Source organism: Neofelis nebulosa, chromosome X (assembly GCF_028018385.1).
Source record: "Neofelis nebulosa isolate mNeoNeb1 chromosome X, mNeoNeb1.pri, whole genome shotgun sequence".
Lineage (NCBI taxonomy): Eukaryota > Metazoa > Chordata > Mammalia > Carnivora > Felidae > Neofelis > Neofelis nebulosa.
The window spans coordinates 84,696,545-84,712,027 of NC_080800.1; the positions used below are offsets into that span (position 1 = coordinate 84,696,545).

Consider the following 15,483-nt stretch of genomic DNA (forward strand, 5'->3'; position numbering starts at 1 on the left):
ATTTAAACTCTTTGTGTCTTAGTTTCCTCATCTGCAGAATGAAATAGTTGTCATTCATGCATATTGCTCAACACAGTATTTGGCACATTGTAAACCCTCAGAAAAATTTAGCTGTTACCATTATCACCGTTTATTATTGTTTAAATGTAAAGCACTAGAGTGGGTGCAATGAGGCATCCAGAAAATAGAGGAGACCCAGCTGGAAGCTTCAGGCACTAGTGTTAGGTAAAGGAATCAAGAATTGCATCCACCAATGGTTAAGTTTCAGCGGAATGCCATAAATTATGAAGGTTCTGGTCAAATGAGTGATTTATGCCTCAGGCCTATAGAGATTCAGGGAGAGGATGTAATAGCTAGGTAGGCAGGATTGAGAAGAGGGGAATGAAGAAAGGAGGAGTAAAAGGCAACAGAGAAGTGGTCAAGCACTGAATGACCCAGCTAGATGAGGAAGGGGCACACAGGCATGGCACAAGCAGAGGTGTAGGGTCAGAAATGAGCATGGCATGGGGCAATTGGTTGATTCAGTCGGTTAAACATCTGACTCTTGATTTTGCTTCAGGTTATGATCTCATGGCTCCTGGGATCGAGCCCTATGTTGGACTGACAGCACAAAGCCTGCTTGGGATTCTCTCTCTCCCTCTCTCTCTCTCTGCCCCTCCCCTGCTTGTGCTCCCCCCCACCCTCAAAGTAAATAAATAAACTTAAAAAAAAAAAAAGAGATGAGCGTGACAGTTTCTGTGTTTCTGCTGTGTGAGGTTGTAGTGTCTCAGTGTTATCATTCCGGAGATCAAAATTCCTTACTCAGATGTGAGTAGGCAATTATACTGAGTGTGTGCCGATCCCTGGGACTTTCTTTAAATGGTTATACAAAGTACAGCACAATGAAAACAACAGGAAAAAAAAACCCCAAAATTAAAAAAAAAAGACTTTAAAAAAGGGAAAGAGGAGGGGCTGCTGGGTGCCTCAGTCGGTTAAGTGTCTGACTTCGGCTCAGGTCATGATCTCACAGTTTGTGGGTTTGACCCACGCCTCAGGTTCTGTGCTGACAGCTCAGAGCCTGGATCCTACTTTGGATTCTGTGTCTCTCTCTCTCTCTGTCTTTCCCCTGCTTGTGCTCTGTCTCTCTGAAAAATAAACATTTTTTTTTTAAATTTAAAAGAAGGGAAAGAGGAAAAAAAGACTTTCCCAGCAACCTGCTTTTTCCTGCAATAAATATACAATCCTGATAAACTGAAACTCCCTGCAGGCATCGTTTTATTTAATTGAGATATGGGTGTATAACATTATGAAACTTATCAGTTATGTGGGAGGATGAGCTACACTTATGCAGCAGTCCCTGAAGTGTTGTGGGGAAGTTATTAATAGTTATTAAAAATATCATTTGAATTTTGCCTGTGGATTGAAGCTTTCTCATGGTTCCCAGGGGAGGGGATGATAAGGAGGAGTATGGTGAGGTAAGGGGACCTTGATTTCTGGCCTTGGATTTGCTTGTTACTCTTGGGCAGTGACCTCATAACTTGTAAAGATGACTTCCTCATCTTCATCCCACATGTTTACTAGGATCTTGTATCCAGTCTCCTTACTTTCTGTTTGGAGTGAATGGATTAACCACTCTCTGAAACAGAGTGTTAAGCAGAGTCATAAAGCTATAGAATATGTTCATCTGTGGAAGAACAGACTTGGCCATGGGATGTCTGAAGTCTAAACCTCTGTGTTAAATAAATAGAGGAACCAGTTTAGCACACTGCAGTATCTTTCTGACTCCCTGCTGGAGTTGAGGTTTTGAAATGGTATGTGAGCCCATGGAATTCACTGGACATCCTTGAAAATTCCTTCTGGTTAAAATGAAGAAATAAAATCCTTAGTGTTTTTTGAGGTGTTGGGGCTGGGGACCTGGGTCATAGGAAATCACATAGTAGAACCCAGTCTCTGTCCTGACATTCCCTCATGCCTCATGAATATTTCAATCCTGGTGATACCCCTTAAGGTGATCATTTAAGGGGAAGTAGAGATGAAAAGATAAGAGAGAGAGCAGTCCCATTGCTTTACCTTGAGATGGGGACTATGGAAGGGGACTTATTTGCATATTAACCTGAGTTCTGTTTTTCCTTTCTTCTTTTTTGTAAAGCCCAGCTGGCCAGGGCCACCACCTTGTGCCCCACTGGCTACCTCCCAGGGACACTACCCAGTTGCCACTCACTACCTAGCTTCCTACCCCACAGCGACATCTTGGGGCCCAGCCATGGACATGGGTCTCTTTCTCCCCTGGGTACCCACAACCTCCTTTTCCACTCCTGACTTTACAACATTTTTTGCTTCATCTTTTTTTCTCCCTTGTTCATGGAGAATTGGTCAGAGACTATTCTTTGGTCCCTACCCCACCTCTTGGTTTTTCTTTTTCCCCCTACACCAAGAATCTTGGGCCAAAAATAGAAAAACTGTGCTCCAACTCTGTAGTTCTCAGAGGCCCTACTTTTGTCTGGGAGCTGTGCTTCAGAAGGATCCAGGTGTATCAATTATGCTGCCCATGCCTGTATGCCGCTTCTTCCATCACTTGTGTCCCCTTGTTCGTGAAACACAACAGAGTGTGCTTTCAGAAGGAGTCTTTTGTATCCCTAGAGTCTAAAAATATTTGCATGTAAATGTTGGGAATCCAGACAGTCTCCTTAAGATCTACACTTTGCATGGGGAGGCATACAGACCATTGGGGTGCATTCGAAAACTAAATTTACACCATCGCACCTTGTGTCCCTGCCTCATAGCATTGTGGTGACATCTGAGAAGGAGAGAGTGTGACATTGATTAAGCCAAAGCATAAATAACCACATTTCAAAATGAATACTAATTGCATAATGACAGTTTCTAAACTATTAGCCTGCTTTACAAAAAAAGTTAATTCAACACAAGCCCAGAGCTGGCTGTTTCTTATGTGTTATGCTGCCAGTTGGCAGGCACAGCTTTGCAAGGGGATTGGGGGAAATGAGGGTTATTGTAGTGGAAGCACACTTGGTCTTTTGTGAGGAGGGTACAAACTGCATCACTCTCTCAAGCCCCTGCTGTTCAGCGTTCAAGAGTGGACACCAGGATATTGCATGCCTTCAGGGGAAGTTGCTTACTTTTCCTAGAGGTAAAATGGCCCAGTGCCAAGACTTGGGGAGGGGCCTTGAGTTTGTAGCCCCTTGAAGGAAAGAGTTCTGGGGAGACGGAGGTGAACAGCACTGAGAAGCAGCCCTTAGCTGGGAAATCTTAGGCCTAGGGGAGAGCATGGCCATACAGAGCCTGGCCTTCTCCAGGATGAACTGTGCACACTACCTCAGGCAGACCATTCCACCTCTTATGAGGGCCTATGTTCCCTCATCTGTAGGATTAAGGGGATGGGCTGGATTACTGTGAAAGCCTCCTCCAGTTCCAGTAGAATACCAGGGTCTCTTCCTTTAAGCTGAGTGTCCCTCAGAAGCAAGGCACTTTGCTTGGAAAAGTGGCATGAAGTGATGGGACTGGTCCCCTGTCCCATCCTTTTACTGCAAGAATTAAGAATGTCTGTGTCATTTGCCAAATTGACGTGATCTTGTGTGAAAATACTTTGAAGGAAAATGAAAAAGTACCTGCTAAGAAGAGGAGCTGTCTGAGGCAAGGGCTCATTCTCTTTGGGACATCCTATCACCTTGACTAAGTGGGAGGGAACATCAGAAAAGCTACCAATAAGAATAATTTTAATCATCATTCTTAGAAAGAAGAGTGTGTGATAAGGGTTGTTTTATGATATCATCTGCCTCCGGCAGGTGTCCATTCAAGGTCTGAGAACCCCAGTTTATGAGCTATGGGATTCCAATTAGACAAAGTTGAATTTACCAAACAAAAGATTCAGGGAATAACTCTATTATTGTACACCATTATTTTATTTTCATATTTTCACCAATTCCTAGAATCACACCAGCACCGAACTGGGTGGGAAAACACGTATATCCATATGTTCTCAGAGCATGTCCAATTTTAGGTATAAAACCCCATGATCTGAATTCAGGCAAATGTCTGATTATTCTTTTGAAAACAACTTTGATCAAACTCTATTCCTTTATTTTTTTACGTTTTTTTTTTAAATTAACAATGTTTATTTATTATTGAGAGACAGAGCATGAGCATGGGAGGGGCACAGAGAGGAGGAGAGGTGGAATCTGAAGCAGGCTCCAGGCTCTCTGAGCTGTCAGCACAGAGCCCGATGCAGGGCTCGTACTCACAAATGGCGAGATCATGACCTGAGCCGAAGTCGGATGCTTAACAGACTGAGCCACCCAGGCTCCCCTATTTTTTTATGTTTTTATAGTAGTTCTTCTCTTTGTTTAAAAAGTCACTTCTCACACCCATTTCAAGGGAGAATCCTTGTATGCTCAGCTAAAGAATTATTTCTAGTCCTTTCCTTCCTTGCCTTTTTCCCCTACTTGTCTTACCAGTGATGGCTGGGATTTTGATTCTCAGGCACCTCCCAGTTAGATCTCCAAGGTTCTGACTATATTTGTTTGAAACAAGATCGAGGTTACATAAGTTTAGTTTTAATCAAAAAGGCTTTATTGCCAGGGACCTTGGGTGGCTCAGTTGGTTGAGCAATCAACTTGATTTCAGCTCACGTTGTGATCCTGGGGTTGTGAGATACAGCTCTGCCTGAAGCATGGAGCCTGTTTGGGATTCTCTCTCTCCCTCTGCCCCTCCCCTCCATTCATGTGTGTGCTCTCTCTCAAATTAAAAAAAAAAAAGACTTTACCCCAAATACTTCATATCTTGTTCTATTTGACCATGAAAGTCACTCTTGTGAAAGCTCCCTGTCATGTAGTCTTCAATACGAAACTTTAGAAAAAGCATATCCATATTACTGTAAAATGCTGAACCTCCTGTACTCCTCCTGAAATTGTGATTTTTACAGTTCAGCCCAAATTGCAATCTATAAAGACCATCTATCTCAGATAAACCTATTTGCTAATGGCCAGTTTCTAAAGATTTTTTACCAAAATAATTTCCTTATATTAGAATAAATTAATTTATCTATGCTTTAGGGATATTTGAAATGCACTTTCAAGGAGTAATGTTCTTTGTGGGATTATTTTAAAAGGCCTCTCCTTTTTAAAGCCTAGACCAGGGGAACCTATTATCTGCAGAAATGTTTTGCCTATTTCCTCTGTTCACATCCCACCTCCCTTCCTTAAATGATCTGGCACTTGAAAGAAGTAGATATAATTTTCAAAATAGTATATATTACTCTTGAATATCCCACCTTATGGGAAAGGATGTTCACCTTCTCAGGCAACCTGAGTCAAAAAAAAACATTCTAGGTTTGTGTGGGTCAGACTGCATATGAGAGTTAACTGCAGGATTTGTGTTCTGGGTAGTGTTTGATTTTGAATCTTAGGATGGCAAGGCTGGATGGGGTCCTTGAACTTTTATTTGTATAGACCCTGTATTTCCAAGACTTACAACATTCAGGGACCTGATGTTTTAACAAGAAGGAACGTGGACAATGATGGGAGATAAGAATGGTTGTGTTTCAAAATTACCTGGTGAAGCATGCAGATGCATTCCTGGATGTTCTTCCTTCCTAATCACCTCCTCCTCACTGCTGAAGTCCTTTATTAGATACTGCTTTGCTGACCTTTGCCATCTGTGCATGTGAAGGGAGGGAAGGAATGAACACTGGACAGGACAACACTGCAAAAATCGTTTTCACATGAAAATAAAGCCTCACTTCAAGCTAGGAATGTGCAACTGCTGCAAAACCTGTCTTTGGGACCTCCTCTCTCCCCACTCCACCTCCCATGAAATTCTGGTGTCACTGTGATACCCTTATCTGAAGTCACTAGAATCATTTCATGACTGTGGTCATAAAATGACCATATACTGATAGGGATTGATGAAAAGCAAAAGTTCTACTGAAAAGAAAGTGATGTTTTAGGAATAGTGGGCCTAGCTTCCTCCTCCCTTCCATTTTGGTTTTTATTTTCTCCCCTGGCAGTTTTGCATGAAGTAAGCATGAACAAAGCTAAGGTGTGCTTCTTTTCAGTGAGTGCTAATTCCAGAGCATTGTTCAGGGGTCCATTTCTTGGATGTTGAAGGTGACAAAATATAGTTCAAGGTGTGACTGCTTCTGAGCCGGGGAAACTATAATAGGCTCTCTTAGGCTGGGGATGGGGATAAGAAAACAGAGAACAGCCCCTTTCTGACCTTAGCCGAACTCCTTCTTATGTCTGTGAACCAGAAGGATTCATATTTCCCTATGACTTCCACAAAATGGAGAGCAGTGAACAGAATTTGGAGTTTGGCTGCCACAGTCCCTTACAGCCCTGAGTAGCCTCTTAGGAAGATTCCCTTAGAGTCCATGGCTGTTGAACTTCCTGGCATGAATGGAACATGGCCCTGCCTGGAAACACACTGTTCTCTCACTAGAGACGCACCCCTTCTCATCTTGCACAGAGATGTGCTCCAAACAGGGCAGAGTGGAGCTGAGGATTGTTGGGGAGGGGACAGATGTGGAAGGAGAACATGTGGTCAGTGTAAACCAGCATGGACACTTGGAAAATTGTGATGTGCATGGCCTATTGATGGTAACTCAGGGCTATTATGTTATGAAGGAGACCTATTTGACATTCTGTTTGAATGCTATTTCCTTATAATTTGCAGGAATACCCTACTTATCTCATTTGGCACTCAAAACCAATATATTACTTATTTGAAACTTTATTGAAAATGCTTTATTGAAAAGGTACTCTACAAGAACAACAGGCACTGACTTTGTTCAGTTATTCAATTCATTTAACATGTATTTGAAGAATTACTCAATATTGCACTATGCACGATTTATATCTGGCAGAAAAAAACACTTTGGAAAAATTGTCACAAAGACCATACTTTAGAAAATGGGACCTGTGAAATAACCATTGATGACATGGGCCCATGCCACCCCTACGGGGGCCAGTGCAAAAGGAGGCACAGGTGGCAGGGGTGGTATAGGTATCATGGGTGGCCCTGGTGGCAGAGGTGGCCCAGGAGGCCCAGGGTGTAGGGATGGCCCAGGAGGCATAAGGCCCCGAGGCACCAGAGGAACACATCTCCATGCCGGGTCCAGAACAGGGATTGCATGATAGGGCCCATCAAAGATTACTCCCACAGGAGGCCCCAAGGCAACAAGGGCCACATTTCTGAGCATCATTGCCCTCTGGTGTCTTCTCCACTTGGCCCTTCTGTTTTGAAACCAAACCTTCAATCAGAGGGAAAAAAAGGGATTGGTTTAGTACACTGAACAGTTAATGTCTTAATAGAAAACACGACAACATGCAATGCTGCCACTGAACTTGTAAACTGCAGTGAGAGAAGCTATTTCCTTATTGCTAAAGTATCTTGGGAAAGTAAACTGCATACCTCCTCTCAGCTAACCCCATGGCTAGTCCAGACTTGAGCACATTGATTTGTCTCTCTTCTAATTTTTAGTATTCTTTCATGTTTCCCCCCCAGGTCTCGGATGCAGATCTAACTGATAAATTGCACTGGTTCTCCAACATTAATGCACATGCCTGGCAATGGGGTAAAGGGACATTCGACCATCAGCTGTCTGGTTGCTTCACCCCCTCCTCACCAGGGGTAGTGTCATCCTGGTTATGGGGGAAGCTGAGCATGGTATAAAGGAGGACCTGATTAAAATTATATGGACAGGAATGACCCCCTTTTCAAAAAACCCATCTGCAGTCTAAAGTAACTAATCCACTAGGAGGACATTGCAGTTTTAGCCAGAAAAGTTTCCTGTAGTGATATTTAAGGGATCATTCTCCTAAACCTCCTAAGAATTAAACATGTGGTATATCCAAAGAGGCCTGATCATGGGGTCTCAGGGACTGCTGGGATAGGAGAGTCGCTGAAGCCCCGGACGCTGCCTTGGTAGTTTAGCTTTTAGTGTTAAGGAAAGTTTAACCTAATTGAATCCAAATTCACTAAACTCAAAATCCTTTTCCCCAGATAAGAGATTGGGCACCCCATTGTCACTACTGTCAACTTTGCACGCTCCCATCTGCCTTACCCTCCAGACCTTCCTGGGCTCAGGAGAAGGTCAGGTCATTCAGCCCTAGCTATAGTTTTAGGATCCTGGACAGAAGCTGCTGTTTCTCAGAGGGGTGAGGCATGTTTGGCCCTGCCAGCTCCATTCCTTAAGTAGGAGACTCCAATCCCATCACTCATTCCTAAGGCAGGAAGGTCCAATTATGCATTTTAGGAAAATGTTCAACAGCAATGTGGGGGTAGGGGTCACAAAAGAGGCTCCTCCCTGAGTGTTTGCCAAATATTAACAAACCAACAGACAAAAAAAGCTGTCACTTAGACTTTACTGTTCTCTTGGTATACTAGTTAATAGGGTTTTTATTGTATTTAATCCTTTCGGAAGTTCCCAAACTGCAATATTATTTAATTGAGACAAAGGGCCTTTTCTCTCTGTCTGCTGTCACCTTTTATCTTTCCCATCTTAGGATTTGGGGTCCTTCTGCTGCATGAATATATAGTCTGAAGAAGGCCAGTATAGTAGAGTTCATTTTGGAAGGATTCAAATATATCAGTGGTCAAATCTCCCTAAATGTAACCCAAATCTGGCAAATTTTGGTATGGGCCAATATTAGATACATATTCCCAATACTGGTTTCATAAAGAGGTCTACTATATTTGCAAAAGGTGAGGGAAAGCATCTATTTAGTTTCTTGGGGGAAATTCATGCTGCAGAGCTTGAAAATATATGAGAACATAGTGTTTTTCCTTTTTTGGGTTTTCTGGCTCATTTCCCCTTCAGAAATCCAAAAAGAAGGCAACCAGGGAGGGGGAAAAGCTACTTAGCAAACTTTGTTTTTCTTTTCCTCTGAGATTACCTTGAGGGGGCACATACTTCTTTGATGTAACTATGATTTTCTATGACCTCAAACAGTCACCATTTGATCCCATGACCAACAAATTAATAATCATTTCCTGAAAAGTATTTAAATTTACACATGTAAGAATATGGTCTGAAGTGAGAGCACCCTGAAAATCAAGTTCCAGAAAACCCCACCTTTTCAAAATAATGTCACCAAAAGGAAAGAAAAATTATTAGATGTTAAAAGTTCCTCAAGAGAATATTCATTTACACATTTGGTAGTTTCATATAGTTGAATTTGTGAGGCATCTGCAATGCATATATTTGAATGTATACAATACTCCCCTAAACTTTCACCCCTTCTTAGGTCAGTGGAACTTTATTAAAAATTGTTGTCTTTTTTGGTTCAATTCTTTAAGACAATTTTCCAAAGTTTGCAAACTTTTCCCCATTACTAACAAAATCCCAACATTTTAGCCATGTTTTGGGGCTGATATCAAAGTCTTCCAAAAAAAATAAAATTTAAGGCTTTCATTTTCTATGCTGCTTTACAAAACACTTAAAAATGGCAGAAGGACCAGGCACTTGGAAGTTTAAGCTACCCTCCCACTCCAGTTTCAGTTTAACTAAACATGCTACTCATGCACTGTGTTCTGTGTGTGAATTACTCCTTCACCCCAATGTCTGAATACTTATAAATTCACTCATTTAGCCAAAAGCTTATGCCTGGTTTTAAATATTTCAAATAATTTAGTACTGTTGAACCTTCTTATAATCTAGCTCTTCAGTGCATTAATTTGTATACTTCCCAGGTAGGATTAAGCCCCAACATGATTATACATAGAAATATTCCTTTAGGGAAGACTAACATTCTTTCTGAAAGATACCAGTGTAAAAGGAGGTGAACTTTATTGGGAAAAAAGTGTGTGTGGGGTGGCGGTGGGGAGAAGTGTGCTCTATTTTTTTTTCCTTTAGGAAATCATATTTCCTCTGGTAATGGGCAATTTCCAGAAGCTTACTTATCCCATTTCCCATCCCCAAGGCACTCAATGTTCAAAACTTATTTATTAAACATGGAAAGACAACTAACACACCAACTTCAGAATATCCAGGACAAAATCTCAACTATGTTTTAAATGGCTGCCCTCCCATGTGCTCTTTTAAGATTTACTGACCTGCACTTTGGCTTCAGTCAAATTTAGACGTCCTGCGATCTCTTCTCTGAGGGAGGAAAATTGCAAATGTTCAGTATTTAAAATAAATATATCACACACATTATTTCTATCTCCCCTCCCAGTGCAGTTTTCCATAACACAGCTTGAGGCTTGCTTTAGGGAGTTTTCCCACGGACAACTTACCTGTACTAAATAAGATAGAAAAGGAATATATATGAAAGTCCCTGGTAGTGTGTCTGTTAGTTAAATATGTCTCCACCGATTTTTCTGTTTGTGGAACAGCAGAGAATAATCCTGGAAATCTTTCCCTGGGAAAGGAATCTTTCCCTCCGTGAAAATACATAAAACGCCAAAGCCTTTAAAGCGGAGTTTTGAACCAGAGTATTTCCACAGTTTATTGTAAACGCAGAGGGGAACTCTCAAGGAGGAACTCCAAACCATCGGCTCAAGGGAAATTCTTTCTGTGCTCTTTGGCGGGAGAAGGCTGAATGCAGCAGAACCAGAAGAAAGGCCCCTAAACCGCACACCGACTCATCCTGGTCCCCCATTCCTGCCGGCCCCGAATAGGCCTGCCCCTTCATACACTACCGGGATGGGGACCACAAGGGCTCCCCGGAAGGCAAGTTGAAGGGAAAACCTCGCTGGCTTTTAAACGCTCGAAACTGTGAAGCCTTAGCACAGCGCTCCACGTGGCAGGACAGAGACTAGAGTGAGGAAAGCGAGGTGCTCGCCTGGTGCGCAAAACTTAAAGTGCTTGAAAAAAACTGAGCAATCACGATAAATATTTTAATGCAATATTTAAAATATAAAAATTAATGCAAAAGACTCATGAAAAAATTATCCAAATTTTAAATAAAAGCACGATCAATTCGACCCTCTCTTACTCGCTTCACCCTAGCAAGCTCTCTGGAAGCACTGACCCAACCCCTGAGATCAAAGACGGACCCTGGCTCCCTCAACCCCCCTAAGCGGCTTTTGGCTTGGGAGAGGAAGAATAGGGTCCTGGGAAAGAGCCTAAGACTCCCGGGGATGGGCCCGAGCCCCCTGGAGAACTGCGCGCTAGCGTAACAAACCACTTACCGCGTGAACACGTCGGGGTATTGAACGCGATGGAAAATGTCCTCCAGTTCCTGCAGCTGCAACTGGGTGAACGCGGTGCGGTAGCGGCGCTGCTTCCTCTCAGCGATCAGTGGCCCCACCGCAGCTGGGGGGGGGGGGCGGCTCTTCCAGCTGCTGCGGGGGCGCCAAGCCGCCGCCAAAGCCGCCCTCCAGGTTTTCGTCGTCGAAGGGGTTCGGCTCTCTCGTGCCAACGTAGTTTACTGCTGCCGCTCCGCACTTAGATTCGGACGCTGTATTCTCCTCTCTTCCACTTAAAAGCAACGAGGCCAAGGTAGGCTTCGTCTCTGGGAAAGGACGAAAGCAAAAGAGAGACCGTAGGGTAGGGGCCCACCGTACGTGAGCTGGAGGGGCCGTGGGGTCACGATGAAAGATAGTGGCGACAGCCTCGCAGCGTCCCGCGCACCCACCCCTCCCAGGGAAAGTTCCTCCCCTGGAGTTTGCCAAAGCACCTGTCCCCGTCTAGGCACTGACCATTCGGTTCTTCCTCCTCCCTACCGACCCCCAGGCTGCGGAAGCCCACGTCGTAGTGGCTGCACCCGAAATTACGCTCCATGGCCGAAGTACTGTCGATGAAGCCTAGCGCATACATAGACTTTTTCCTGGGGTCCGCGGCGAACCCTGGGTGGCGGCAGGAGCTAGGACGAACTACCCGGTGGGGTGTACTTCTGGCTCCGGGACCTCTTCAGGCGCCGAGTCTGAGGCTGGCGCGCCTTATATAGGGGGTATGTTGCCCCCAGCAGGTTCAAAGTGTATGCGCTCGAGTCAGTTAGAGGTCCTCAATTAGCGTTAACGTTACCTCTAGTTGGTGTCAGTGGGACCTGACGGGGGCGCGCTCGCTGCCAGGGCGTGTTAGTAAAATAGGGCGAGTGTTTGTCAGAGTGGTGCTGGTATTGGGCATGCTTGTGTGGGGAGCCGTGACTCCAACTTGCAGTTTAACTGACTACTCCCAACTCGGACGAAATATCTGATTGGAGGATGGGGCTGTGCTGTATCGAGAACGCAGTTTTTGGTGGCGAGAGGCAAAACTTCACTCTCGGTCCAGGAGTTCGCGGCGAAATGTTTGTAACATATTCCTCCGCTCAACCTTCGATGTTCCCCAGACTGCAGAGGACGCAGTGTGCCTTGCTTCCTCAGGGGAAAAGACAGAGAGATAGGGGCGGTTGGGAAAGCGCAGAGCCCTCAGCAGCCCAAGCACACTGAAGCGAAGTTGTTAGTCTATCCTGCGTTGGGTTCTGAGAGCGGCATACCCCTCCTAGAACTTGGTGAATGATGGATAGGACTGTCTGGTTCCGTTCCATTCACACCCAAAGCCTGCGTATCTGGCTAGTGATTAAGACGAAACGATTAGTTTGGAGGCTGCTTGCATTGGGTTTTTGCGATCAGATCCCACCGTGCATTCTGGAGGGAGCGGTAGTTAGGTTTGCAGAGCAGTCCGGGTGCTCAGACGCACATTGCAAGAAATCCAACCTGCCTCTTGAAAAATCTCCAAGGACTTCAGATATTTAGTAATGAACCCACGTCAGAGTGCAAGTGTATAAACCTGCCAAGTGCTTAGTGCATCCAAGAATGCCTAGGCTGCACGGGCTCCTTCCTTCAGTTCTTGGCACACGCATTTGCCTTGCTTCTTATAGCACCCTGCTCTGCAAGGCGCTGAGAGCGCGCCTTATTCCAGGACCAGTATTGCAGGCCTCGGAAGAGTTCCCACCTTCCTCACTACTTCTCCACCCCTTTCCTTTATTTATTTATTTTTTTTATTTATTTTTGGGACAGAGAGACACAGAGCATGAACGGGGGAGGGGCAGAGAGAGAGGGAGACACAGAATTAGAAACAGGCTCCAGGCTCCGAGCTGTCAGCACAGAGCCCGACGCGGGGCTCGAACTCACAGACGCGAGATCGTGACCTGGCTGAAGTCGGCCGCTTAACCGACTGCGCCACCCAGGCGCCCCATCCACCCCTTTCCTTTAATACAATTATCTTTCTGAGCTGGTTTTCTCTACTAATGTGCCAAATAAAAAAGGATCAGGCCATAACTGAAGGCTCGTGGTTCCTCCAAACAGTGTTTGCAGGTGCTCCAGGATATGTTAATGTCCTTAATATCTAAGAATAACTTTTAATAATGGGCCCTCTGCTTGGCACTGTACACAATTTATCCTACTTTTACCTTTACAACCACCATTTTTACCATCTCCATTTTTTACACAGAACACTGAGCCCTAGGGCAGCCAGGCAATGCACCCAAACATGGTCATACCAGAAAGCTTGACTACAAATTCTGTGTACTTTTCACCATATTACTGCCATGTTGTTTCAAAAGAGTAAATAATGGTGAGGTTCCAAGGCAGAAGTGAAGGAGGGGGAAGGAGAACATTGGGCAGAGTCTTAAAATAAATCGGAGTGCCCGGGATCTCCTCCTCCTCCCCATCTCTTCACTTTTGTTCAACACTAAGGGGACACTAACAGGACCAGGGTACTACATGCATTGGCTGCTGAGCTGGTTCCTTTTTTTAAAGTTTATTTATCTTGAGAGAGAGTGAGAGACAGAGAGAGAGAGAGAGACAGAGAGAGAGATAGTGCAGAGGAGGGGCAGAGAGAGAGAGAGAGAGAGAGAGAGAGAGAGAGAGAGAGAGAAAATCCCAAGCAGGCTACCTGCTGTCAGCATGGAGCCCAATGCAGGCTAGAACTTATGAACCTAGAGGTCATGACCTGAGCTAAAATCAAGAGTTGGATGCTTAACCGACTGAGCTGGTTCTTTGAAGACACAGGAGGTAGAGGTGAGATGATCCGCCCTCATGTCAGGGCCACATTAGGACTTTTGTGGACCCTAGGCATTTTTGCCTTCTTTGGCACCTTCCTCCATAAATTTTTTTTAATGTTTATTTATTTTGTGAGGGGGAGAGGGACAGAAAAATAGAGAGAGAGAGAGAGAGAGAGAGAGAGAGAGAGAGAGAGAATCCCAAGCAGGCTCTGCATTGTCATCTCTGATCCCTACAGGGGTGTGTGTGTGTGTGTGTGGGGGGGGGTGGTGGTTGATCTCAGGAGCAGTGAGATAATGACCTGAGTGGAAATCAAGAGTCCAAAGCTTAACCACCCAGGCACCCCTTCTCCATAAAAATTTTTAAGACGATACTTTACAACTATATTGGTATAAAGATAAATATAATTTGGCTTGGATTACATTAATTTTTTCTTTTGATTTCAAAAGAAATTAAAGCATTTTCCTAGGTCCCTAAAAGTGTGGTGGGCCGTGGATATCATGATTACTGTGACTAATGGAGAAATTCCCCTGCCTCACATTCCCAGAGATGGCAGGTGGGAAACCAGCTAATAAGATGGTTGACTGACCAATTCATTTTCCAAAAGAGGTCAAGGGATGACAACTCCACAGCCCCTCTCTGACTTTAATCAGGATATTTCTTCCTCAGGCTTGCTCTTGCTGAGTTCTGCTGGCCTCCCTCTCTTTGGGCTAGATACCTGGTGAATAATTTTGGCCTGGGATGAGTTATTATACAAGAGATCCATATATGTTTTAATTATGGTGTGCAGTAGCTTACCTAGTATATTGGTAACAGCTCAGGTGTGTTTTCTCGCATGGTAGATTTCCATGGTTTACTCCAGTGTTTTCTAAACCTCATTCATGTGCCTCTTGCTCGTTTTGCCAGACTTGGATACCAGCCATGGTAGTATTTAATTAATGTGTTTACCTAAATTGATTCACATCTTGTAAACCTTAAATACCCAATTGAACCCCATGCTAAGCAAAAATAGCTATGACTTCAAGGGTTTGATATGCCAGATTTATGGGAGGTAGAATCTGACAGTAGTTGAGAGCAAAGGCCCTGAAGCCAGAACGTTGGTGTCAGAATCCTAGTTTTGATCGCTACTTGCTAGCTGGATAACCTAGTGAGTTGTTTATTCCTGTGCCTTCATTTTTCTCATCTGTAAAATGGGAATCATTAATACCTACTTCCGGAGGTTGTTGTGAGGATTAGTTGAAGTGATTACAATAGCTAACGCTTAGCTAATTCTTGTTGTATAGCAAGCACTATTTGAATTGCTTTCTATATATTAACACATTTAATTCTCAAAGCAACCCTATCGAGGTAGATACTGCTATTATCCTTATTTCACAGATAATATTATTGAGGCACAGAGAGGTTAAGTAACTTGTCTAAGGGCATCCAGCTGGTAAGTGTTGGACCTTGGATTTGAACTTTCTTAAAATGATGCTTTATAGAAAGAACATATTCAATAATGGTACTATTATGATTTTTAAAAAATAAATCTAATAGTCATTTCTAGCATTTTGGTGTTGTACA

The 15,483-nt window shown here is 43.9% G+C and overlaps 1 long non-coding RNA gene across 2 annotated transcripts; it reads right to left on the reverse strand.

Annotated features, from left to right (window-relative positions):
• Positions 1-6,705: 6,705 nt before the first annotated feature.
• LOC131502216 (uncharacterized) lies at positions 6,706-12,031 on the reverse strand. 2 transcript variants are annotated; one of them, XR_009256974.1, is made up of 4 exons: positions 11,754-12,031; positions 11,128-11,450; positions 10,048-10,093; positions 6,706-7,243 (listed from the first exon to the last, which is right to left on the reverse strand). It is a non-coding gene; the product is annotated as an uncharacterized LOC131502216 (long non-coding RNA). The 2 variants fall into 2 exon arrangements; XR_009256973.1 differs by having other exon boundaries at positions 11,638-12,031.
• Between the last annotated feature and the right edge of the window lie 3,452 nt (positions 12,032-15,483).